Source organism: Macaca fascicularis, chromosome 2 (assembly GCF_037993035.2).
Source record: "Macaca fascicularis isolate 582-1 chromosome 2, T2T-MFA8v1.1".
Classification (NCBI taxonomy): Eukaryota; Metazoa; Chordata; class Mammalia; order Primates; family Cercopithecidae; genus Macaca; species Macaca fascicularis.
Genome location: NC_088376.1, coordinates 86,722,823 through 86,749,646, shown reverse-complemented (window position 1 = coordinate 86,749,646; position 26,824 = coordinate 86,722,823). Strand labels below are relative to the sequence as shown.

The window sequence follows — 26,824 nt, the reverse complement described above, 5'->3', positions numbered from 1 at the left end:
GAAGAAGATGATGGAAACAGCACATTAAAATGCTACAAAGCCGGCTGTTTTTCTTGAAATGCAGCTGTTTTTCTTGAATATATGCTCCTTGGATTGTTGCTAGCCTTTGTATATGCTGAATTCCTAAAAAGATGAATTTGACAGTTTTTGCCAGTACGCTTACTGCTGTTGCAGAGAAACAGATTGTTGGAAGTCCTTATTTCATTATCCACTGAGAAACTTCTCTTTTCTGAGAAGGAATCCAAAACCAGTTCTCTCATGGAGAGGGCTTTGATGAAATGACTGCCACTTGTGCTTCGATAAACCAGACATCCATATTATTTGTCTGAGACCTCCACTCAGAAATATGGGCAACAATATTTTCATAAAAATGAAAAAAAAAAAAGTATGAAAAGCTAAACTAAGGTAAACAAATAGAACTGGTTCCTGAGGCAACAAAGGTAATAAATCCCTGATAGTCAAATGGCTGCCCAAAGACCAATAGCATTGCATCACTAGGATCTTATTAAAAGTTTAGAATCTCAAGCCCCATCCAAAGCCCACTAATTCAGAATCTGCATTTAAACAAATATCCAAGAAGACACATGCACAGAAAATTTGATGAAGCACTGACCTAGAAAATAGAAGATAACTTTTAAAAATCAACTTAGGGATAATTACTTTAGAAATTATATTGTCATTTTCTACTTCCCCAAAATGCAGACTTGTAAAAATGAATCAAGCAGAAAGAAAGTATTGAATCCTGAAAACTAAAAAATATTATTTCCAAAATTGAAAAAAAACCATAAAGTGTAGACATATTAATAGTTGGAGGTTCTTCTTGAGTGTCTCATATCTCTGAATATCTTATGAAGCAAGTCACTTATTACCTTTTGTTTCAGACTCTCTTTAAGAATATTTGAATAGTAAAAAGCCTTGGAAAATAGTGATAATGTCCCTTCACAATGAAGGGAAGATTTGCTTAAAGCCTTAGAAGATAGACATAGTGTTTATCTGTGGAGTAGAAGGAAGGCATGCTTCCTATCCATCTTAAAATATTTTAGTTCTCTAAGCTTGGGATTTCTTGGTTGTAATTCTTGAGCAAGTATTTGGGCTCATCCTTGCCACCCTGTGTGACTCAGTGGCAACAGAATTGACCTAATAATTTGATTATCATATCGCCTGCTATACTATGAGTAATAAATCATTTTTCTCTGATGCAAGAGTCTCGTGTCTTCTTCCAGTATTCATGAAACTATGGGAGGCTAACTTGTTACCCTGAAAATAAACTAAAATCTCAAACCTTTCACAGATTTTGAAAATAATAAAATAGATAGTAATAAATACCAAACTTGTAACTTAGAGGATAAATAATCATGGAAATCTGCCTGTATTTTGAGAAAAGATAACAGAAAAATTATAAACACAATTTAAATGACCTGGGGATCCCAGAGATAGAACAGAAACACTGTACAAGGAAATAACAAAGATAATGGAGGAGAAGAGAAAATGAACTAATAGAAATTTTCTTGAAAGGGACATTCATGTCTTCAGATGATGTGTTCACGGAGAGTGTGATACAGTAAGAAAGTTAGACTTAAACTTAGTTATACCACTGTGAAGTTTCAGAAGTTCAAGGAGAAAGAGAAAATCCCAAAGGCCTTTATGAAAAAACAGATTTTCCACAAAATACCAATAATCCAACAACCATTAGATTTCTTATCAACACAGGCAAAATTTTATGTTAGAAAACAATGTCTTCAGGGTTGGAATGGGATGGTGGAAATAAAATATAAACTGATAAATATATATAAACATCTAAAATATCATCCTATTATGTGTAAAGGGATAATCAAATAATTTTCAGGCATGAAAAGAATCAGACATTGTACCCCTTCACTCTCTGTGACTAGAATTAATCAAGGAGAGACTCCACCAAAATAAAAATATAATTAAGAGATTAATATGGTTAAGAAGCAGTAACAGCTGAGTAAGACTCAGAAGTGAAAGATACTAGAAAGAAATTAAAACCAATCTATAAGACCTTGATACTTTTAAGAGGCTCTTGCCAGCACATTTTCTATGGATCCAAACAACCTATGTGGCCCCACAACAAATAATAATTATATAAATGTAGTATTACAGTTTGATCATTAGTTTTCAATGGTTGAACACTAGGCTTATCACTCTCACCTATAAAATATATCTGAACTGACAGGAGATTATATGGATGACCATGAATGTTTTAATTGTTTTATGTGGCAGCTCAAAACTTTTATGATTAATAGTTTACCAGGAAGATAACAGTTACAGTCTCCTTGCGATACACGAGACAGATAATGAGATGGACAGATAATAAATGTATTTATGGTCTAAATATTTCAACAAATATAATGCAACAACAGAAGCAACACAAATATCAAAATAGCAAGATGATCTCAGACTGCAGATGAGAGAGAGAAATGATCCCAATCATTCTTCTCATTTCTAACATTTGAGTCCAGTTCAAGATCTGATACTAGTCCAAAAATAGAAAAATCCCTTTCTGGAGCAGCTACAAAAATATAGTGTATTTTTTTTTCAAAATTAACATAAAAAATCCACTGTGTTTCCACACACTAATAACAAACTATACAAAACAGAAATTAAGAGAATAATGCCATTTACAGTAGCATCAAAAAGAATAAGATATTTAGGAATAATTTTAACCAAACAGGCGTGATGAAAACTATACAACGTTGATGAAAGAAATTGAAGAAGACATAAATAAATGAAAAGATATCCTATGCTCATGGATTGGAAGAATTAACATTTTCAAATATTTGTATTAAGTAAAGCAATTCATAGATTCAAAGTAATCACTATCAAAACTACAATGGTATTTATGATAAAATAGAAGAAACAATCCTAATATTCATATAGAATTACTAAAAACTGAATAGCTAAAGCAATCTTGAGCAAGTAGAGCAAATCTAGAGGCAGTAACACTTCCTGATTTCAAATTTAATTACACAGCTCTAGTAATTGAAACAGCATGGTACTGACATTAATTCAGACACATAGACTAATAGAAGAGAAATGAGAGCCCAGAAATAAACCCATGCATTTATGGCCAACTAATGTTACAAGAGCATCAAAAATATACAATGTGGAAATGATAGCCTCCTCAATAAATGGTGTTGGGAAAACAGATATCCACATGCAAAAAAATAAAATTGGATCCTTAATCTACTTAAAATAGATTAAAGACCTAAACCGGGCCAGGTGCTGTGGCTCACGCCTGTAACCCTAGAACTTTGGGAGACTGAGGAGGGCAGATCACAAGGTCAGGAGTTCAAGACAAGCCTGACAAACATGGTAAAACCCCATCTCTGCTAAAAATACAGAATTTGGCCAGGCATCGTGTCGTATGCCTGTAAACCCAGCTACTCACAAGGCTGAGGCAGGAGAATCACTTAAACCCGGGAGGCAGAGGTTGCAGTGAGCCCAGACTTTGCCACTGAACTCCAACCTGGGTGACAGAGCAAGACTTAGTATCCAAAACATGCAAAGAAATAATATAGCTCAATAGCAAAAAAAAATCAAATCATCATATTTTAAAAATTGGCAAAGGACTTTGTGTTAGTCTGGTTTGGATTGCTATGGAGGAATATCTGAGGCTGGGTAATTTACAAAGAATAAAGAAGTTTTATTGGGCTCCTGATTCTGATGGTTGGGAAGTTCATGATTGAGGATCTGCAAGTGATGAGAGCCTCAGGCTGCTTCCACTCATGGCACAAGGCAAAGGGATAGCCAGTGTGTGCAGAGATCACATGGAGAGAGAGCAAGCAAGAGGTGGGGAGGTGCCAGGCTCTTTTTAATAATCAGCTCTCATGGGTCAGAATTAATAGAGTGAACACTCACTAACTCCCTAGGCAGGGCATTAATTTATGAGGTGTTCACCCCCATGACTAAAATAACTCCCTTTAAGTCACGTCTCCAACATTGGGTATCACATTTCAGCATGAGGTTTGGAGGGGCAAATATCGAAACTATAGCAGAACTGAATAGACATTTTTCAAAAGAAGACATACAAGTGATCAATAGATATAGGAAAATATGGTCAATACCACTAATAATCAGAGAAATGCATATCAAAATCTAAGTGAGATATCACCTCACATCTGTTAGAATGGCAATTATCAAAAAGTCGGAAGATAAGAAGTGATGATGAGGATGTAGAGGAAAGGAAACCCTTATTCATTGTTGAGGGGAATATAAATTGGTACAGGCACTATGGAAAAGACTATGTTAAAAGTTAAAAATAGAAGTATCATGTGATCCAACAAACCCAATTCTGTGTATATATTAAAGTGAAATAAAATCAGTCTCTCAAAGAGACATCTGCTCTTCACTTTCACATTTATTGTACCATTATTCACAGTAGCCGAAACATGGAAACAACCTAAATGTTCATTGATGGGCAACTGGATAAAGAAAATGGGGTGTATATACAGTATTCTATAAAAACAGGTTTTATATATATATATATATATATACACACACACACACATGCATACACACAGTATATATGTGTGTGTATATATATACAGTAACATATTATTTGGCTTCAAAAAATAAGGAAACTCTGCCATTTATGATAACATAAATGAACCTGGGGGACATCATATTAAGTGAAATACAAAGAAAGGCAACTACCATATGATCGCACATATGTGGAATCTAAAAAATGTCTAAATCAGAAGCAAAGAATAAAATGCTGGTTGCCCTGGGTTAGGAGTTGGGAGAAATGAAGAAATGTTGGTTAAAGTGAACAAACTTACAGTTATAAATAAATTCTGAGGACCTAATGTACGGCATGGTGACTATAGTTAACAATAATGTTTTGTACACTTGAAATACAAGAGCAGATATTTAGTGTTCCCATCATAAACACAGAAAAGGTAAGCCTATAAGGTGATAGATGTATTAATTTGCTTGATCTTGGCAATCATGTCACAATATATACATATATTAAAATATACATTGCACCTTTTGAATATGCATAATTTTTGCTTGTCAATTAGACCTCAATAAAGCTGAGATAGAAAAATAAAGATACAGATATACAGGTATAGACATACACAGTGCATCCATAATTATAAATTCATATGTTCCTCTAAAGCCTTCAAGTGCATATAAAGCATAGAAGGAATGAAGGGAGCATCTAGCCAAAGCTACAGTGTCATTGTATAAATGTGTTAAGGAAATGCATGGAAACCACACTTTTAAAGATGCTTTCTTTATTTTTGCAGGATGTTTGTCTGAGTGTCACCCATGAGCAAAAAATTACTAAGATCTATTAAACAAATGAAATATAACTCTAATCCTGACACTGGCTTTCAATATCTTAAGAAAATCCCAAAGACCTCATAGTTTCGTAGTTTATAACTACTTAGAAACTGTTTAAAGAAGAAAAGAGAGGGTGCTATGAGCAAAACTTCAAGTCATTCTGCAAATAGGTATTCTCAGAAACAGCAAACTTTAAACATGGTTTCCTCCATCTCAGCTTGTAAAATATAGATTTTCTTATATATTAACATCTTCAGAGTGAAAAAGTACTAATTATACAAAATATATTTTTAAGAACCTTGAAAATAAGAAGTGCCAAATGAAGAACACTGTACTCCAAATTTGGTTAATAATGTATTCCAGACACTAGACCTAGAAAACATAGCATCAGCATGAAAAGTGACTTTTAGACTGAAAAGTGCTATATCCACAATATGCAAAATATCGATAATAATGAATTTCAAGAGGCAGTTGCAAAAAATAAGGCTATGGCATGAATAAAAAGCAACTTTTTAAGCTGACAGAAAAATTAAGGCAGTAAGACAGGATGAATGAAAATGTATTGTAAATATGCAGTGGCATGCAAGCACTGTGTCTACAGTTACTTGTTGTGTGCTCAGGCATGAACATTTTCTGGATCCTGAGTTGATGCATCTTTTTAAATACGGGTTCTGTATATCTTAGTGCAGAATAAATATTATATATCTTGGAAGAAACAGAAGCATGAACACCCTTCACAGAGACTGAATTTGTGATGGCCTTGCCTATAAAAGTAGGATAGAGGATTTTATAAATAAATGACTTTACTTTTTATATAGCACTTCATAGTTTACAAAACACTTTCATATTTATTATCTCAATTGAGCCTTGTAGTAGTATACTATGGTAGATGGAAAAAAGATTATTAGTGTTATAGAGGTATAAAATGATACTCAGAAAAGTTCACATTCAGATGGGAAGTGGAGGTCAAGATGGGGTAAAGATCAAAGCAAGTCTCTTGGCTACTAATCTGGCGCATTTGTCCCTTACATCGCATTGACACTTTATGGAAATGACCCCTGTAAGTTTTCTACCACAAGGCTAGAAATACTTCAGAATACGTTAAGTTGCATGTCTAGTCCTCTTTTACACAAATATTGACTGCTTATTTCGTGTCAGGCTCTGTGAATGGTGCACATACAATGATGAAGGGGAAAAAAAAACAGATTCTGTTTTAATGGAGATTATAGACTAGTTAGGAGAGAAACAGTACTGAAATTATTCCTTTAATTAATGGATTTCTGAGGTTGGGTGTTTTGATGGACAGTGATACCAGTTTATTAAAAAGTGGTACACTGGAAGAAAAAGAATTTGAAAAGAATGATTACAATTTCGGGCCTGGACATGTTTATTCAGGAGTTTGAAACATCCAAATCAAGATGCTAAGCAGACAGATTGACACAAGACTGGAGCTTATAAGAGAGATCTTGGCTGGGGTTGAGTGTGTGTGTGTGCCCATATGCACGTGCGCATGTGTATACCTTTTTTGTTAAGTGTAAGATCTGTACATTTTTGTGAAGAAAAGCTAAAAACTGAGTAGTGTCAGTACAGAGTGTTAGGTATAATCTTGTACAAATTTGTATATTCAATTTCAAAACTAAAGGAATGGAAGATGTGTGAATACATGAATAAAAAGAAAAAGAAGCTACATAAGTATCAAAGCCAAGTATTTTAAAAAATGAAATTGCTTTGGAAAAATGGAATATGGCTTTCCTGCTCTATACTAAACTCGTGGTACTCAGTAAACCCTTCACAGATAGAACTTCCTATACTTAGAGTACCACAAACTATTTCTACTGTTTTATCTCTCTAGTAAGTTTAAAACTAGCAGAATAATGGTAAAGAGTCAAAGCACTCCAGCACAAAGAATACGAAGTAGGACAGCATATTATCTACTTTTTATGATTCATGATGGTCAACTATGAAAGAGCCTACATAAAATTACACTACATCTCCCTATTGTCCAGGTCTCAGAAGACACTATCCGCCTGTGTATGAGAGAACAGCTCCGAGTGAATGTGGAAGAACTGCATAAAGGGGGAGGGATTGTGTATGTATCCTAGTCAGTTAAAGACCTAACAGCTCTGAGGTCAGGAGTTGGAGACCAGCCTGGCTGATACGGTAAAAACCTGTCTCTACTAAGAATACAAAAAATTAGCCAGGTGGCACATGCCTGTAGTTCCAGCTATTCGGGAGGCTGAAGCAGGAGAATTGCTTGAACCCGGGAGGCAGAGGTTGCAGTGAGCCGAGTTTGTGCCAATGCACTCCAGCATGGGATACAAGAGCAAAACTCCATCTCACAAACAAAAAACAAAAAACAAAACCTTACAGCTGAAAATTTATTAAAAAAAAAAAAACAAAAACAAAAACAAACAAACAAACAAAAAACAAGGAGACAAGGAAAGAAAACATATTTTCCTTTCTTTAAAATGAATGTTCATTGTTATATTTGGTCCAAAAATAAAAGGAGGCTATTCCTTGCCCAAAATTGCATGTGATCTCACCATGTGATTAATTCCACTATCAGAGAGTTTGTTTATTTGGTTTGACTAGATAGCATATTTCAGTCACCTTTAGATAGGACGGGCATTTGTTCTTTTTTGGACAGTACCAATTTATACCTCTGGTCCCAACACAATATTAACAGCATCCTCTTTCACTTTCAAAAGCGTATATGTTTGCATGATAAATCATTTGGTCACTATATAGGCAAAGCATAAAAAGAAAAGAAAGTTCCACTTCCACCTCAGCATGTAAAATTTAGATATTACATGCTAAACCCAGATATTCTGAATCAGTAGGCCATTCAGTTTAGGACCAATGACTTTATTTTAAAAGAGCCTCTGACATATACTTTGAGTTACGCATTGTTGATGTAAAGCTTCATTAAGAATTATTGGAACTAAAAGAAAATGCTTCATGGCAAATGGCTACATTCTGAAACAACAGTCAAAAGGACAAGTAGGTGGCTAGTCTAAAAGTAAAATTTTTGTGGTATCTTTATGAATTTAATTTTAAGCATAAACAATATTGCCTTATCAAAGGTCTACAACCTGAAATTGTGTATACCGCTCCAGGGGTGACCAAATAGGTAGTATATTAGTCATAATTTTGTGCTTCAAAACAAAAAGCATATGCCTTAGGTGAGTCTAATTTAAAATGTCAGTAAATTCTTTTTTTTCTTATTTTATTTATTTACTCAATGTATAGCTTTATTAAAACAATTATATGTAGGCAACATTATTGATCAAAATCTCTAAAATTTTGTGTTTTATAATAAGATTTCTTAGCAAATACACACATTTCATTTAGCATTCTTCTCACGAATCCTTAAAAAAATAAGCTTTCCACTTCATGCTTTTATTTAAAGATTTTATCATAATATTTATTGCCTTTTACTCCAAGAAAAAACATCTAGGCTCAAGGTTTTTGGACTGTTATGACAATAAAAAAGGTTGTCATATTTCTCTTCCTCTGTTGTAAGAATCTACAGTTTCAGTTAATCACTAGGTAACAATTAGGAGGGAGGCCAAGAAAGTCTTACTTTGGTTTTTTAATCCACACTCCCTTCCTTTAGTTTTCCCTTCCGGCAGCAGAGGCTTCATTCATTAGTACAATTTGATTCTGATGTAGTAGCTCTGTCTAGCACCTAAGGGGCATTGCAAGTATGAATGCAGATACCCTGGCCTGCTTTTCTAAGCTCTTTGTAGAATTACACAAACATAACACTCCAGCCACCCCCTTAGAATTAGGATGTGTATACCAGCATGCCGTCTAACTGGGAATGATCTACCTAGGAAAAAGGCTCACACAGGAGGTAGAAGCAGGCATGAAGCCTTTTAGACAGAGAACACCAGGTCCAGGTACCCAGAGAGCTTGATCTTGACGTAGGGGGAATGTGGAATCCAGATAGGCTCCACTCCATTATACGGAAATCACTCTGCCATGGAACTCTGGTAACCTTGTACATCTTCACAGAGGCCATGTAGGCAAGGGTTAACCCCAGCTAGTGTAAGTTCTGTTAGAACACCCTGTGATTCCCAAAAACCATGAGGAGGCTTGTGAGGAGATGCTACAAAGCAATTTATCTCCCATCTCCTTATCTTTCAGGGGTGTTGTCATGAGGCAATTTCTCATCTCTTTGGTTCTCCTGAGGTATGAAGCCCTCTTTCCCCTACCCTTCTTTTAGGGTACAGCTGTAGGCTAGCGAAATGCTTGGTTGCAGCCTGGAAGCAGCACGTCAGCAAAGGGTGTTTTAATACTCACGTGACTTAGTCATATCACCAGTCCCTTTCATGTCAATATTGTCCTGGAAGACAAGTGGGAAGCTGGTACCTTTGATCATCTTGTTTTTGCTCTCTATGTTTGTAATAAACTATCTGAATCTAAAAGTAGCTTGTTTCGTTACTGGCAGAATCTTTTAGCCTTGTTTGACTCCATGGGTGAGAAACGTAGTTAAAGGAGGCCCAAGCAGGGTACTCGGTCAGAACCCCTACTGTCCAGGTCTCAGAAGACACGACCTACCTGTGTATGAGACAGTAGCTCTGAGTGAATGTGGAAGAGCTGCATATAAGGGGATTGACTGTACCATATTCAGACCAAGAAGTAAAGGAATATCTCTGCTTTTGGTGAGGAGAAAACAGAAGTTATTATGTTGTTGTTGTTGGGTAGCAAATATAGGAAGGCTAAAAAAACATAAATAAATAATAAGGAAAAAATAAAGAAAAAGAACAGATGGAAAAATATGATACCAGCCACCAGCAGGAGCATTAGGAAAACATTTACTATGATACAAGAAAATATTTTTAAAAGTAGTAAAACATCAAGCTAAAAAACAGTAAAACATCAAGTCAAAAAATCGTGTCCTATGGGCTGGGCACAGTGGCTCACATCTGTAATCCCAGCACTTTGGGAGGCCAAGGAGGGCAGATCACGAGGTCAGGAGATCGAGACCATCCTGGCTAAACACGGTGAAACCCTGTCTCTACTCAAAATACAAAAAATAAGCCAGGTGTGGTGGCAGGTGCCTGTAGTCCCAGCTACTCAGGAGGCTGAGGCAGGAGAATGGTGTGAACTTGGGAGGTGGAACTTGCAGTGAGCTGAGATCGTGCCACTGCACTCCAGCCTGGGTGACAGAAAGAGACTCAGTCTCAAAAAAAAAAAAAAAAAAAGAAAGAAACAAAGAAATCAACATGGTGTTGGAAGTTCTGGCTAGGGCAATCAGGCAAGAGAAAGAAATCAAGGGTATTCAGTTAGGAAAAGAAGTCAAATTGTCCCTCTTTGCAGATGACATGATTGTATATTTAGAAAATCCCATTGTCTCAGCCCAAAATCTCCTTAAGCTGATAAGCAACTTCAGTAAAGTCTCAGGATACAAAATCAATGCGCAAAAATCACAAGCATTCTTATACGCCAGTAACAGACAGAGAGCCAAATCATGAATGAACTCCCATTCACAATTGCTTCAAAGAGAATAAAATACCTAGGAATCCAACTTACAAGGGATGAAAAGGACCTCTTCAAGGAGAACTATAAACCACTGCTCAGTGAAATAAAAGAGGACACAAACAAATGGAAGAACATACCATGCTCATGGATAGGAATAATCAATATTGTGAAAATGGCCATAATGCCCAAGGTAATTTATAGATTCAGTGCCATCCCCATTAAGTTACCAATGACTTTCTTCACAGAATTGGAAAAAAACTGCTTTAAAGTTCATGTGGAACCAAAAAAGACTCCACATTGCCAAGACAATCCTAAGCCAAAAGAACAAAGCTGGAGGCATCAGGCTACCTGACTTCAAACTATACTTCAAGGCTACAGTAACCAAAACAGCATGGTACTGGTACCAAAACAGAGATATAGACCAATGCAACAGAACAGAGACCTCAGAAATGATACCACACATCTACAGCCATCTGATCTTTGACAAACCTGACAAAAACAAGAAACGGGAAAAGGATTTCCTATTTAATAAACGGTGCTGGGAAAATTGGCTAGCTATAAGTAGAAAGCTGAAACTGGATCCTTTCCTTACTCCTTATATGAAAATTAATTCAAGATGGATTAGAGACTTAAATATTAGACCTAAAACCATAAACACCCTAGAAGAAAACCTAGGTAATACCATTCAGGACATAGGCATGGGCAAGGACTTCATGTCTAAAACACCAAAAGCAACGGCAACAGAAGCCAAAATTGACAAATGGGATCTAATTAAAATAAGAGCCTCTGCCCAGCAAAAGAAACTACCATCAGAGTGAACAGGCAACCTACAGAATGGGAGAAAATTTTTGCAATCTACTCATCTGACAAAGGGCTAATATCCAGAACCTACAAAGAACTCAATCAAATTTACAAGAAAAAAACAAACAACCCCATCAAAAAGTGGGCAAAGGATATGAACAGACACTTCTCAAAAGAAGACATTCATACAGCCAACAGACACATGAAAAAATGCTCATCATCACTGGCCATCAGAGAAATGCAAATCAAAACCACAATGAGATACCATCTCACACCAGTTAGAATGGCAATCATTAAAAAATCAGGAAACAACAGGTGCTGGAGAGGATGTGGAGAAATAGGAACACTTTTACACTGTTGGTGGGACTGTAAACTAGTTCAACCATTGTGGAAAACGGTGTGGCGATTCCTCAAGAATCTAGAACTAGAAATACTATTTGACCCAGCCATTCCATTACTGGGGATATACCCAAAGAATTATAAATCATGTTGTTATAAAGACACATGCTCACATATGTTTATTGCGGCACTATTCACAATAGCAAAGACTTGGAATCAACCCAAATGTCCATCAGTGACAGACTGGATTAAGAAAATGTGGCATGGCCGGGCACGGTGGCTCAAGCCTGTAATCCCAGCACTTTGGGAGGCCGAGATGGGCGGATCACGAGGTCAGGAGATCGAGACCATGCTGGCTAACACAGTGAAACCCCGTCTCTACTAAAAAATACAAAAAATTAGCCGGGTGAGGTGGCGGGCGCCTGCAGTCCCAGCTACTTGGGAGGCTGAGGCAGGAGAATGGCGTGAACCCAGGAGGCGGAGCTTGCAGTGAGCTGAGATCCGGCCACTGCACTCCAGCCTGGGCGACAGAGCGAGACTCCATCTCAAAAAAAAAAAAAAAAGAAAATGTGGCACATATACACCATGGAATACTATGCAGCCATAAAAAAGGATGAGTTCATGTCCTTTGCAGGGACATGGATGCAGCTGGAAACCATCATTCTCAGCAAACTATTGCAAGAACAGAAAACCAAATACTGCATGTTCTCACTCTTGGTGGGAATTGAACAATGAGATCACTTGGACACCAGAAGAGGAACATCACACACCGGCTCCTATTGTGGGGATGGGGGAAGGGAGAGGGATACCATTAGGAGATATACCTAATGTAAATGACAAGTTAATGGGTGCAGCACAGCAACATGGCACATGTATACATATGTAACAAACCTGCACGTTTATGCACATGTACCCTAGAACTTAAAGTATAATAATTAAAAAAAAAAAAGAAAGAGAAAAAAAAGTGTGTTCTATCCTGATTTTGTAAAACAAAACATGCAAAAACGAGCAGAAATTAAAACTCAGTATTATTTTGTTCTTTTTAAAGATATTATTGATGGTCTAAAATGACAATAATTACCTTTATAATTAGAAAAAAGATAAATATACAGAAAAATGGTTCAGAAGACACACCAGAGAAAGAAAAAGATAAACCAAGTTAATAGTTATACCAGCAAAATGTTGAAAGATAATTTTAGTGACATGTTGATTCTAATTAAGAATGTTAACATTTACTTCAACTAGTCTATCTTATCATAAATGAAGTAAAAAAAAAAATAAATTATGCTTTCCAAATTACTAACCTAGTAAAATTGTTGAGTATCCTTTCTTTAAATATCTTAACTTTTATGTAAGTCCACTGGCTTTACTTGTCTCATCTAAACAAGCTAAAAGCATTCATTCTGAATTTTAGTAAGGAAATCATAGGCCAGAAGAAGACAGACAGTTTCTTAAAATTTAGGCATATCAGGTGTAACTTAGATATTCAGATTTGGTCAGTCCAGGGTTGGACTTAGGAATCTGCATTTTCAATAAACTTCCCAAATTAGTCTGATATCGGAGGTCTGGAGAACATATCTTAAATGATTTTGAATTAACAGGAAAGTTCTAATTAAACATAAATATACCAATTCTGTATGTTTTGTTTAACCAAATATCTGATATCTAAATTTTTAAAGGCCTTATGATTTTAACTAGTCTTTTCCAGTTTTATCACATTCTTATATATTCATTGCTATATCAATATTAAAACACAGCGTCAACCACACATGCCCCTCCTCTTACTCTAGTCTTCATGTCTACTAAGCCGCTTTGACAACCATGAGAGTATTGTGCCCCTCAGGAGCACAGAGTCAGGGAAAAAGGCCCATAGCATAAAGTCAGACACCCTGTCCCTTGTCACAGACCCTCCACATTTGGTCTTAACTTATATTGCTCTCCTACTGATGGCACCCTGACCTGCTGACTGATGTGTATTGGCATTGCATAGGACCACACTGTTTTTCATTTTAAATTATCTTCATCCTTCTGTCGCTCAGACACACATCAATGTTTATCCTCATTGGAAGCTATTTTAAGTCTATTTTATTCTTAAAACATACCTGTGAACCAATTCAAACCTCTTTTATATCTGAACTGTATTGTGTTGAATCCCAATTTTCAACATAGGCATAGGTCATGCAGAATTTACCTGCTCAACTAGATACCCACGGATCCAGTTGAGTATGGCAGGTTATAAAGAGGAGTTGGTCATGGTGTAAATTATATATCCCTCATAACCTTCATTCATTTATTATGGCCATCTTTATTACTTCTTCTTTCAACTATTCAACAAATATCTCAAATACCTACAATGTGCCAGGAATATTTCTGGACACTGAGAATACAGCAGTGAACAAAACACTGAACGAGGTTATATTTTAATGAGAGAAGACACACATTAAAGAAATATATAAAAGATAGTAATAATAATTCATATTATTATAACTAATACTTATTGAATGCTTACTGATGCCAGGTGCTGTTCTGAGTGCTTTGTGCTAACTCACAACAATTTATGAGGGAATACTGTAATAATTCCTGTTTTATAGACGAGGAACTCAGGCACAGAAAGTTTCAAAAACTTGCCCAAAGTCATTAAGCAAGCAGTGGGAGACAAAAACTTAATTCTCAGCAGTTTGGATCTAGCATTCACCCTCTTAAGTCATCAGCATGCCTTACTATCATTAATAATAAAGAAAAACATGCCATGAAGAAAAATAAAACATAGTCAAGTAGGATAGATAGTAATAGAGAAAGTGTGGCCATCTTATCTTTGATAAGATGCCATTTGAGTAGAGACTTGAAATAAAATAAAGGTCCTGGCCATGGAGATATAGAATGAAACAATTGTAATTTGAGAAGATAACAAGTGCAAAATTTCTAATGAGAGGTTGTGTTTGGCATCATGACCATTTACCATAATATGATTTATTTCAACTTGATCTCAAACAAGTTACATCCAACTTAACTGAAGGACAATCAGAACTTGTATCTGGCTTTAAAGGTGACTATGCACATGTGCTGTACAATAAAAAGCCGGTGTGGTTAGAGCACACCAACCTTTTTTTAAAAAAAGCAGGAGATAAATGAGGTCGTCCTTTCAATAGCAAGGAGGGCTTATTAAATGGAGTGTCAAAGGTGGAGGTAGCAAGATGGAATCAGATCCTAAATATACTTGAAAAGGAAAACCAACAAGATTTTCTCATGGATTATATGTGGTATGGGTAAAAGAAGATTAAGGAGATGCCACAGTTTTAACTTGAGAATCAATAAGCATGGATATTCTGAAATGGAGAAAACCACAAGAAAAACAGGTTTGGCTGTACGCAGTGGTGAGCCTTCATATGTTTTGTTTTAGAAATGTTTTATCTGAGATATTATTATACATTCAAGTGATGATGTCATCTAGGCAGCACTGTATATGAGTCTCAAGTTCAGCAAAGAGGTTTGGAATGAAAATTCTTAGACTATAAATTCAGATGTTGTGAAATTCAAGATGGTGCTTCACGCCATGAACTGGATTAAACCACATAAGGAGTGAGTATAAAGGGAGAAGAAAGAGTTTCAAGCATTGAGCTTGTGATATTCCAGTGTTTAGGGGTTAGAAATAAGAAAATGAGCAGCCAGTGAAAATGTGGGATCCAGGATATTAGGCAAATAAAGTGTTTCAAGCAAAAAGGAGAGACCACTTGTGTCAACTGTTGCTAATAGATTGAATTACATGAAGTCTGAGATACAACTATGGAATCTGGCACCTGGAGATGACTGATAACCTTGACAAAAGGAATTTCACTGACACATACTAGGAATGAATTCTTCTAAGTTGCTGTGACATGATAAAATTTAGACATATGCCGAGAAGGTGTGACTTTCCAGGTGAGTGACGGTTGATGAACAAAAAAACAGAATAGTAAATATCAAGACAGGTCTGTTGATGAGGAAGGAACAGTAAATAGAGTGGTTCTCAGCAGATTAAGAGGAGATGGGACAAGGTAGCATGGTCAGAGAAGTTTATGTGGGTGAGCAAAAAAGTGCTTTCTAAACTTTTTTGGTTCCTCAGAAAATGAGGGAGCTAGAGTGAAACCACTAACAACACATTTATGGAAACCATCAAATACCATAAGAGCCATTACCATCTAATGGAACCAGACCCACGGACCCCTCCCCACCACCAAACTTGCTATCTCATTTACTCTTCCATCCCGCAATTAAGCTTTGATGAACAAAAAATGTGTCATATAGCATGATCACATTCAACAATTTTCCTTTTAAATAAACTGTGGGCCACAGTCTTCACCTGTGCTGATTGGGAAGTTATGGCATCCCTTTTAAGGGAGGATTAGAGAAAAAGCTACAGTTGAAAGCAGTGATTGGAAAAAAAAAAAAAATATTCTATCCACCTTATGCCCAAATGTGTTGAGACTCCTAAGTAATTTGATGACACAATTAAATTTGTAATAAGATTCCTGGTAGTGAAAGTGCTATGGTGAAAAATATGGAATTAGAGAATAGTTGAGTTGAAGGAAATTTTATATATATATATATATATAAAATTTTATATATATATATATATATATATATATTTTTAATTTTGTAGTCAGGAAAACCTCTGGGGAGAAGAACTTTGAGGAAACACATTTGAACATGCAAACATCTGGGAAAGAGCCTGCCAGGTAAAAGGCAAAGGTACAGCATAAAAAAAGGCTGGCTGTTGGATGGCTAAAAAATTAAATTATATATTATTTGTTCTTGTGGTACAAGTTCTATATAGGCAATGCCTGTGTATTGACACTTTAATGTGGAAATGAGGATTCTTTGGTGAACACCTGGCATGTTGTAGATATTAATAAACAATGATCAATATAATTCTTGATATAAAAATTTTAAAATCACTGAATTTACTCAAAACTTAATAGAGCTTACCACATTGGTATTACTAGCACTAGCATTTGTGAAAAAATGCTAATTTTTGGAGAATAATAAGCAATTACACAGATATATTAATAATACTGGATATTAACAATTTTGTTTTAAATTATGCTAGAAAAACTATAAAAATCTGGCAAGAAAACTAGAAATATCTATCTGGACATCAGCCCTGGAAAATGATTTATAACTAAGTATTCAAAAGCAATTGCAATAAAAATAAAAATTGACAAGTATGATTTAATTAAACTAAAGAGCTTCTGCACACCAAAAGAAACTATCAACAAAATAAATAGACAACATACAGAATGGGAGAAATGTTTGCAAACTATGCATCTGTCAAAGGTCTAATATTCAGAATACATAAGAAGCTTAAATACATCAATAAGCAAAAACAAATAACCCCATTAAAAAGTGGGCAGAGGATATGAATAGACACTTCTCAAAAGAAGACATATAAGCAGACAACAAACATGAAAAAAATGCTCAACATCACTAACATCAGGTAAATGCAAATCAAAACCACAATGAGATACCATCTCACACCTGTCAGAATGGTTATTATTAAAAAGTAAAAAATAATAGATGTTGGTGAGGCTGGAGAGAAAAGGGAATGCTTATACACTGTTGGTGGGAACATACATTTGTTCAGTAACTGTAGAAAGCAGTTGGAGACTTTTCAAAGGACTAAATACAGAACTACCATTTGATCCAGCAATCTCACTACTGGGTATATACTCAAAAGAAAATAAATTGTTCTGCCAAAAAGAAACATGCACTTGTATGTTTGTGTCAGCACTATTCACAGTAGCAAAGACATGGAATCAACCCAATTGCCCATCTGTGGTCGACTGCATAAAGAAAATGTGGTACATATACACCATGGAATACTACACAGCAATAAAAAAGAGTGAAATCATATCCTCTGCAGCAGCATGGATGCAAGTGAAAGCCATTATCCTAAGTGAATTAATGCAGAAACGGGTACCACATGCTCTCACTTATAAGTAGGGGTTGAACATTGAGGACACATGAATATAAAGATGGGAACGATAGATACTGGAGACTCCTAGAGTATGGAAGGAGGGAGGCAAGGGTTGAAAAACTACTTATTGGGTACCAGGCTACCTGGGTGATGAAACCAATCACACCCCAAACCGAAGCATCACACAATGTAACCGTGTAACAAACCTGCACATGTAACCCCTCAATCTAAAATTAAAGTTGAAATATAAAAAAAAAATTAAAAACAAAGTTATAGTTGGTTAACATTTTGTTCTTAATGCATTTAACAGCTTTATAATACCATGAATTTTAACTATTTAAAATTATAATATCAATTTCATGAAATATGTAGAAGTCATTAATTTCACACTTTGGAAGAATACTGATATGGCTTGCAGGATGCAGGGTTGTCACAAACCTTCCATTTTTTAAAAAATGTAATATCTGCAAAGTGCAATAAAATGAGGCATGCCTGTATACAAATAAATAGATACATTCCCAATTCCAGTAATAATTCATAAACAATTATGTAATTCTTTGATAAAACTAAGTACATTCAACAAATACAAGAGCTTGCTAATAGTAAACTTTGCAATTTTATTCTTCCTTACATTAAAGATTTGTACTGCTACACTTATTTTCTCTTTAATTTTCTTAAATCTGACTTACAAAAAATTATTGCCAATTTACAAACTAATTTTGCAAATTCTATGCAGTCTTAATTGTAAATCAATCCTCTTATCTTAAAGGAAGTAAAAGCAGGTTGTTTTAACTCTTGGCTGTGCTCTTGGGAATGTAGAAACTAAAATCCTACCAAATCTTCCCTAAAGACATTTAAATTTGCTTTTATTTTTGGCCCCCATTTTGCCATTTCTAGTCTACATGATACATAATGCAACTATCAAAGTAAGTGCCTGTATTTCAGATAAGTTGTTTGTCTCATTGTAAAATGCATTTACAGGAATCAAAATTCAAGCTGAAAAACACAATATTAGAAATATATTTTAATTTTCAGAAAAGTAACAAAACTCGTATACAAGCAACTTGTACACAGAAGTAATGTCTATAACAGAAAACTTAATGGGACTGAGTACCTTTCTCTTTAAAGGCACATTGTTATATCAGAGGAAAGCATAAATAGCAGCAAACATCTTGTTTAACAACAAGTGTGCAAATGGAAAAGGCAGAGGCCTTTAGGGCCATGTTAATTATCTCAGGGTCAGAGGCATTAAGAATACTGTCTGGCAGTTACTAAGGCAGTCAGATGGCAGTGGCAACACACAAGCATCCCCAAGGTCTTGCAGTGACAGCACTGTCATATTTCAAATGACAGGTAATACTTATGAACACACCGATGCTCACCTCCTCAATCATAGTCAATGTCAAGGTTTTACAACTGGAGGACCTGCTAATTTCTAACATATATATTGCTTGACAAAAAGTACTTTATAAAAAAACAAGTATTTAAAGCACCTATTGGATGATGCTAAAGAAGTCTTTGGAACACACACAGATAATGTCCTTTGAGCCATTACCTCTTGGGGAACAAAACATACATTTTCTTTGAGGATCATTTTTGTGGCATTTATGGCATAAGGAAACCTCAGAGGGGTTTAGTGTGTCTGAGTATTATTCTCCTTGCCTATAGTGACATTATACCACACAGCATTTTCATTTAGACTTACTTCATTTTTCAACATAATCATACTAAAGTACAAATTTAATACGCTTCCATAGGTGTAGTGTTATGCGGTCAATTTTTTTTCCCCCTTTTAACTGGGATGCCATTTTCCATCTTTCAGTTTGTGTATATATATTTGCAAACTGGTATGCTAGTTTTGCCAACACTTATCTTCCTTTTTCTTTTACTTGTAAGCCCTCTGATGGATCACAGAGAGTTATGCAGATAGCAATGTGTGTTTTTAGTAAACCTTGCATGGTGCAACCTTTGGCAAGAAAGCAGTCACTCAGGTTCAGTAGGGTCCCCCATTTGTAAATTAAAATCACACGTCTAGAGGATTACATTCAAATGGAAATTTCAGCTCTGCCTGAATGAACGTAAGGGAAGCAGTTGGGCGCAAAAGAGATGTGAAAGAATGAGATAGAGCCATGGTCTAGTTCAGAAAGGCTGAAGTATAAAAACAAGTTTTTCAGTTTGAATTAGTAGTTTTTCTACCATACATCTTTTGTTCTTCATGTAAAGTCTTCATCATGGATTTGTGGACTATTGGTTGGCTTCACAAATTTGGGACAACTTGAAATTGGATGCACATTTTGATTATATATATATGTATAATTTCTATATATTATACATATATGTATAACATATACAAATACACACACATAATTTTATATATTATACATATATGCATAATATATACATATATGTAAATTATATATATATATTATAAATATTTATGTATAATTTTTTAGGGAGAGACTGCACAATATTCATCTAATTATTAAAGAAATCTATAACACTACAGTTTACACCACTAAAATATACAACTTATGGGACTTTTTATTCCAAAACAAAGTTCATTTGAAGCGAAGTACAAAGAAACACTACGAAGTGAGACTCATTTAATACTCAACTAAGATTTTTGTTTAATTTGCAAATAACAGAATTAAAAATTGATTTTTATTTTCCAAATTTTAGTTTCTGACAAAAAGTATTGAAAGGTGGAATAGTATTATATTCTTTTAGATCCTGAAATATATGTATATGTTTTTTTGATAATTTAGCTTATGAATTTCACAGTATTTAGAAAATATTATCAACATTGATTTGGTAAATTTAAGAGACACTCTAACATTTAAATGTATAAAAAGTTTTAGATCATGGGGAAAACACTGAACTTCTGAGGTAAAAATAGTCATGAAAGTCTTAAATATTATTATCTTATTAATTCATTTTAAATGTCTGGAACTTTGGTTTGAATTGATACACATCATAAAATTACTTCTGGCCATGAGAAAAATTATGTAAAAATAACTTCTAAATTCAGTTCTGCTAAGGACATATTAGGAATCTTAATCCTTATTTTGATCCCATGACAAATGTATAACATTGTCCTTATACATATATTTAGAGGTTTTCATATTTTAAAGTGAGTGAAAATATAACAAAATGAAAAATTGTTAAATTGTAACTGTGTATCTGTTATTTTTGTTTTAAGTGTTCCTGCTATGGGGTGCACGTTTCAGAGAAACTTACTCCTCAAAGATGCTTTTAAAAGAATTTTAGTTTGTTGAAGCAGAAAGAATCAGTGACTCAAACACATCAAAAAAAATATTAGGATCAACTAGCCTTGTTTACTTTTGACTGGCGCAGGAAACCTTTTACTCCTGTTAAGTGATAGCTGCTCTACTTGCTGACGTGGAGCAGCTCACATCTGGATTGCAAAATTTCTGAAGGTTAATTTCAGCTTCAAGATAAAATGCCCTTACCTGTATTGACTTGCATTGCCTTTTCACATGTGAATAATTCCAGAGATAGCTTTAGGTCAGTTCCATCGAGATACAAGATAAAGGGTTTAAAAACAAACAAATAGAAGCCATTTTTCTTTACCTAGATGTTCAGAATAAATGCCTGATCTGACCTGAAAACTTAAAAAGCAACCATTTGCCATTTCAAGGTATTGAATATGGGCCTAGGTCACTGCCAGAAATATAAAAATTCTAGGTAAGGGTAAGCAAGTTGCCCTCTACCAGTGTTTTTATCTGTGTCACATTCTTCTATTTTTTGACCTAGAAAATATGCCACATTAAGGCTATGATAACTTTAAAGAGCATATATCTTCTTCTGATGAGATAGAGAAACTGTGAAATAAAAGAATTTGGGGAAGAGCTTATTGAATGCTTAAGTCATTCTAATTTGGAACTAAATGATATCACCATGGCTATTAGAGCTAATTTTGTCACTTAAATAATCTGTTCACATAGGTCTTTTTAATTGAATTTATTGTATTACATAATAAAACCATACCATTATGTACTATGGTACATAAATGATAATAAAATCATTGTTTTTTTCTATAATGTTCTGATTTACATAACATTTGTGAGAAGATGTGTTTGCAGGTGAAACCGGGATTCAGTATTGTGTTTTATACAGTATTTCTTCACTTATGCTGCTTCAGATCTGGGAGCATTTAAGAAGTTACTGGTGTGCAACTTCATTTTTCATTCATTGGCATTAATTCTACTTTTTACTAAATATATCTGCACCTTCTATGATCTGGGACAGTATACATTAAATGAACAAATGAAGGTTATGTTTCTTAGAGGAGTGGTGTGTGTGGGGGTGTACATGTGTGTAGGGTAAAACGTTAATATGCTTTCCAAGGATAACACCTGAGCAGATAAAGACTATACAAATCCAACCCCTCTGAATCATTCCATTCACCCTTAACTGAAACAGGTGACAGAGATAATGCCAAAGTATAGAAACTGTTATTGCTATTGTTGTATTGTTGCCACATACAGAGTATCCCAATAAGTTAGGGACAGAGGGAAGACTGCAGGACAAATTCAGCCTGCAGAAATGTTTCTTAGGTATGCTCGTGAGTTTTCAAAATAACCCATTTGAATCTCTTTAGATGTGCTCCCTAGTACAGCACAGTTGCCTTCAATCTTTAATGCCATATTCCTTACCTGGGCTGCCCTGCATCTGAAGGCATTGCAGTTTAGGATCTCTGCCGCAGAGTCTTCTCCGCTTACTTTAAACCAGAGGTATTTTTTCATCTGTATCAGGAAGATATTGCTTCCCATTAGCTCACCAATTTGATTTTTTTTTTTTTTTCAGACGGAGTTTTGCTCTTGTGGTCCGGACTGAAGTGCAATGGCGTGATCTTGGCTCACTGCGACCTTGGCCTCCTGGGTTCAAGCAATTCTCCTGCCTCAGCCACCCGAGTAGCTGGGATTACAGGCATGCGCCACCACGCACGGCTAATTTATTTTATTTTATTTATTTTTTCTTTTTCTTTTTGAGATGGAGTTTTACTCTTGTTGCCCAGGCTGGAGTGCAGTGGCGTGATCTTGGCTCACTGCAACCTTTGCCTCCAGGTTCAAGTGATTCTCCTGCCTCAGCATCCCAAATAGCTGGGATTACAGGCACCTGCCACCATGCCCGGTAAATTTTTGTATTTTTAGTAGAGACGGGTTTCACCATGTTGGTCAGTCTGGTCTCGAACTCCTGACCTCAGGTGATCCGCCTGGCTCGGCCTCCCAAAGTGCTGGGATTACAGGTGTAAGCCACCGTGCCCAGTCTGAACTTTTTAGATATATTCTCTGGCCTCCTGCTCACTTGTGGCAAAATATTTGTTTTTTCCATCCTCAAACATTTCACTAGTCTTCAAAGTGCATGAGAGTTAACCAAAATATGCCTAGAGGTGTGTATTTTCTCATTAATATTGCCTGGAGCTTTATAAACCCATTAAATCTATACAATCAAGCACTTCTTTAGTACAGAAGAATTTTCTTCTATTGTTAACTTAATAATTCATTTGTTAGAATGACTTAACAGCCAGGTGCAGTGGCTTATGCCTGTAATTCCAGCATTTTGGGAGGCCAGGGCAGGTGGATGGTTTGAGCCCGGGAGTTTGATACTAGCCTAGGCAACATAGGGAGACCCTGTCTTTACAAAAATTACAAAAATTGTCTGGGCATGGTGGTGTGCACCTACAGTCCCAGCTACTAGGGAAGCTGAGGTGGGAGAATCACTTGAGCCTGAGAGGTGGAGGTTGCAGTGAGCTAAGATCACGCCACTGCACTCCAGCCTGAGCGACAAAGTGAGACCCTGTCTCAAACAAACAAACAAATAAACAAAACTTGAAAAACAAGTATGGCTAAACAGAGATGAAACCAAGATGGAGGGATGGTGAATACAGATTTGTATTGTTATCCAGTCTTTTCGGATTCTGTATTTTCCCCATTAAAATACTTCTAGTGTTTTATTAAAATATTTTTGGAAACTTATGTCCTCTATGTTCTTGACACTTTCACTTATAAATTTGAAGGTGTTTCATGACAAAGTCTGGAAATCAATCATTAGCAGTTTGAAGGTACTTTCTTTGATAACAACAGCAGTTGCCACAATTTTGCACTTGAAATACTTATTTTATTTACTACACACAGTCACACTATATAGTACATGTTATTATATAACTTTCCTTGATAAGGAAATAGAATCAGATGGTTCATCTAACTTGATGAAGATTACATGGTTAAAAAGTGGTAGATCAAGGAATTATACATGATTGATTTTAAAGGTGATTCTGTCAACCACCCACTATTCTGTGTCATTATTTAATAGCTTTTTAGAAGGCAGTGCTGAGCACTTTCACCCATCTCTGATAAAATATAAAATACATACACATGAAAACTTTTTTTCATATGCCTGCTGCTCAACTGTAAACATTAAAACCCTCATCACACCTAGATTTTAGTTCACACATTCTATTATTCTCCACTAATGTTCCTCCAACACAATTTTTAAAAATAATCAGCAGATTATAGCTTGAATATCTAAGATCAAAAGCAATCATTACTACCAATCAAAGTGAAAAAGTAGAATTCGAGATTCAAATTCCATTTCTGATATGCAGAATTTTAGTTGTCTTACTTAAATCATCTCAAAAGGTAACAGATGCTTTTAGACATCCTCATTTTCTCTCGCCTTTATAGCTAATAAACATTTTATACATGAAACGCTATTTGTATGCCTGGCGTGGGTGGCGATATCAGTCTCAGACTCATCTCCCTTATTCTTGTGTATCACTTAGAAATTCAGCAGCTCGATCAGATCAATAGATTCTCTAAAATGTACATGTTACTCTGACAAATGAAAGCTGCTACCCTCTGCTAACAGTGCACTCAATTTTGTCAATTTCTCTTCCACTTATTAAAAAGTAAAACTGAAAAAAAATAAGATAATTACTGCCTTTTTCACTCTAATATCCTGTTCTCCTATACTATTGAAGATAATGTCTTTGATTTATTTTAAAAATTTCTGTTTCACTATAATGCATACAATAATATTCTGAGAATAATGAACATTTTTACACATGCGCCATTTAGTTTTTCTCATTGTCTCTTCCCTATGATTTCTAATAATATTTACTCACTTTAAATAAGGACAATGGTTTTGTATTTTCTCTTTAAGATATCATCCACCTAGCAGGTATCTCCTATTTCAGGTTAAGATACACAAGCCTCCGCTTTGCCCTTTTTGCATTTCAGTAGTCCACTCACAGCTGCTGCTTAGTTATTGTCTCCATTTTTTTCTTGCTGTTGTTGTTGCTACTTTTCAGTACCTGAGCTTCCCTTGGCTTCATATAAAGCAGAAACAGACATTTATAATAATATGAATATTAATCATAGGGTACTTGGGCAGTTCAAATTTTAATATAGATCGCTCCACTTTAATGATATTAGTTTACATAATTACATAAATATAATATACAAAATAAAGTGTCATGTGGTTTATAAAAATCACGTATTTCCATTATTTATCTTTAACTTCATAAAATTATATAAAAAGGAAAACTGATGTTATTATCCTTTTTTTAAGGAGAAAAAAATTGAAGGATAGAAGGATGTACCAATTAAAATAAATATGATCAAAAATGCTGGAAGCGGAATAGGAACAGCTCCAGTCTCCAGCTCCCAGCGCGAGCGACACAGAAGACCGGTGATTTCTGCATTTTCAACTGAGGTACTGGGTTCATCTCACTAGGGAGTGCCGGACAATCGGTGCTGGTCAGCTGCTGCAGCCCGACCAGTGAGAGCTGAAGCAGGGCGAGGCATCGCCTCACCTGGGAAGCCCAAGGGGAAAGGGAATCCCTTTTCCTAGCCAGGGGAACTGAGACACACAACACCTGGAAAATCGGGTAACTCCCACCCCAATACTGTGCTTTAAGCAAACAGGAACACCAGGAGATTATATCCCACACCTGGCCGAGAGGGTCCCACGCCCACGGAGCCTCCCTCATTGCTAGCACAGCAGTCTGTGATCTACCGGCAAGGCAGTAGCAAGACTGGGGGAGGGGTGCCCGCCATTGCTGAGGCTTAAGTAGGTAAACAAAGCCGCTGGGAAGCTCGAACTGGGTGGAGCTCACAGCAGCTCAAGGAAACCTGCCTGTCTCTGTAGACTCCACCTCTGGGGACAGGCCACAGATAACAACAAAAGCAGCAGAAACCTCTGCAGAAGCAAATAACTCTGTCTGACAGCTTTGAAGAGAGCAGTGGATCTCTCAACACGGAGGTTGAGATCTGAGAAGGGACAGACTGCCTGCTCAAGTGGGTCCCTGAACCCTGAGTAGCCTAACTGGGAGACATCCCCCACTAGGGGCAGTCTGACACCCCACACCTCACAGGGAGGAGTACACCCCTGAGAGGAAGCAACCAAAGCAAGAATCAGACAGGTACACTCGCTGTTCAGCAATATTCTGTCTTCTGCAGCCTCTGCTGCTGACACCCAGGAAAACAGGGTCTGGAGTGGACCTCAAGCAATCTCCAACAGACCTACAGCTGAGGGTCCTGACTGTTAAAAGGAAAACTATCAAACAGGAAGGACACCTACACCAAAACCCCATCAGTACATCACCATCATCAAAGACCAGAGGCAGATAAAACCACAAAGATGGGGAAAAAGCAGGGCAGAAAAGCTGGAAATTCAAAAAATAAGAGCGCCTCTTCCCCGGCAAAGGAGCGCAGCTCATCACCAGCAACGGATCAAAGCTTGACGGAGAATGACTTTGACGAGATGAGAGAAGAAGGCTTCAGTCCATCAAACTTCTCAGAGCTAAAGGAGGAATTACGTACCCAGCGCAAAGAAACTAAAAATCTTGAAAAAAAAGTGGAAGAATTGATGGCTAGAGTAATTAATGCAGAGAAGGTCCTAAACGAAATG

The 26,824-nt window shown here is 36.0% G+C and overlaps 1 protein-coding gene across 8 annotated transcripts in view; it reads right to left on the bottom strand.

Annotated features, from left to right (window-relative positions):
- The window catches only part of NAALADL2 (N-acetylated alpha-linked acidic dipeptidase like 2), a 1,467,871-nt gene that overhangs the window by 795,728 nt on the left and 645,319 nt on the right, over window positions 1–26,824 (bottom strand). The gene's annotated exons all lie outside the window — the stretch shown is intronic.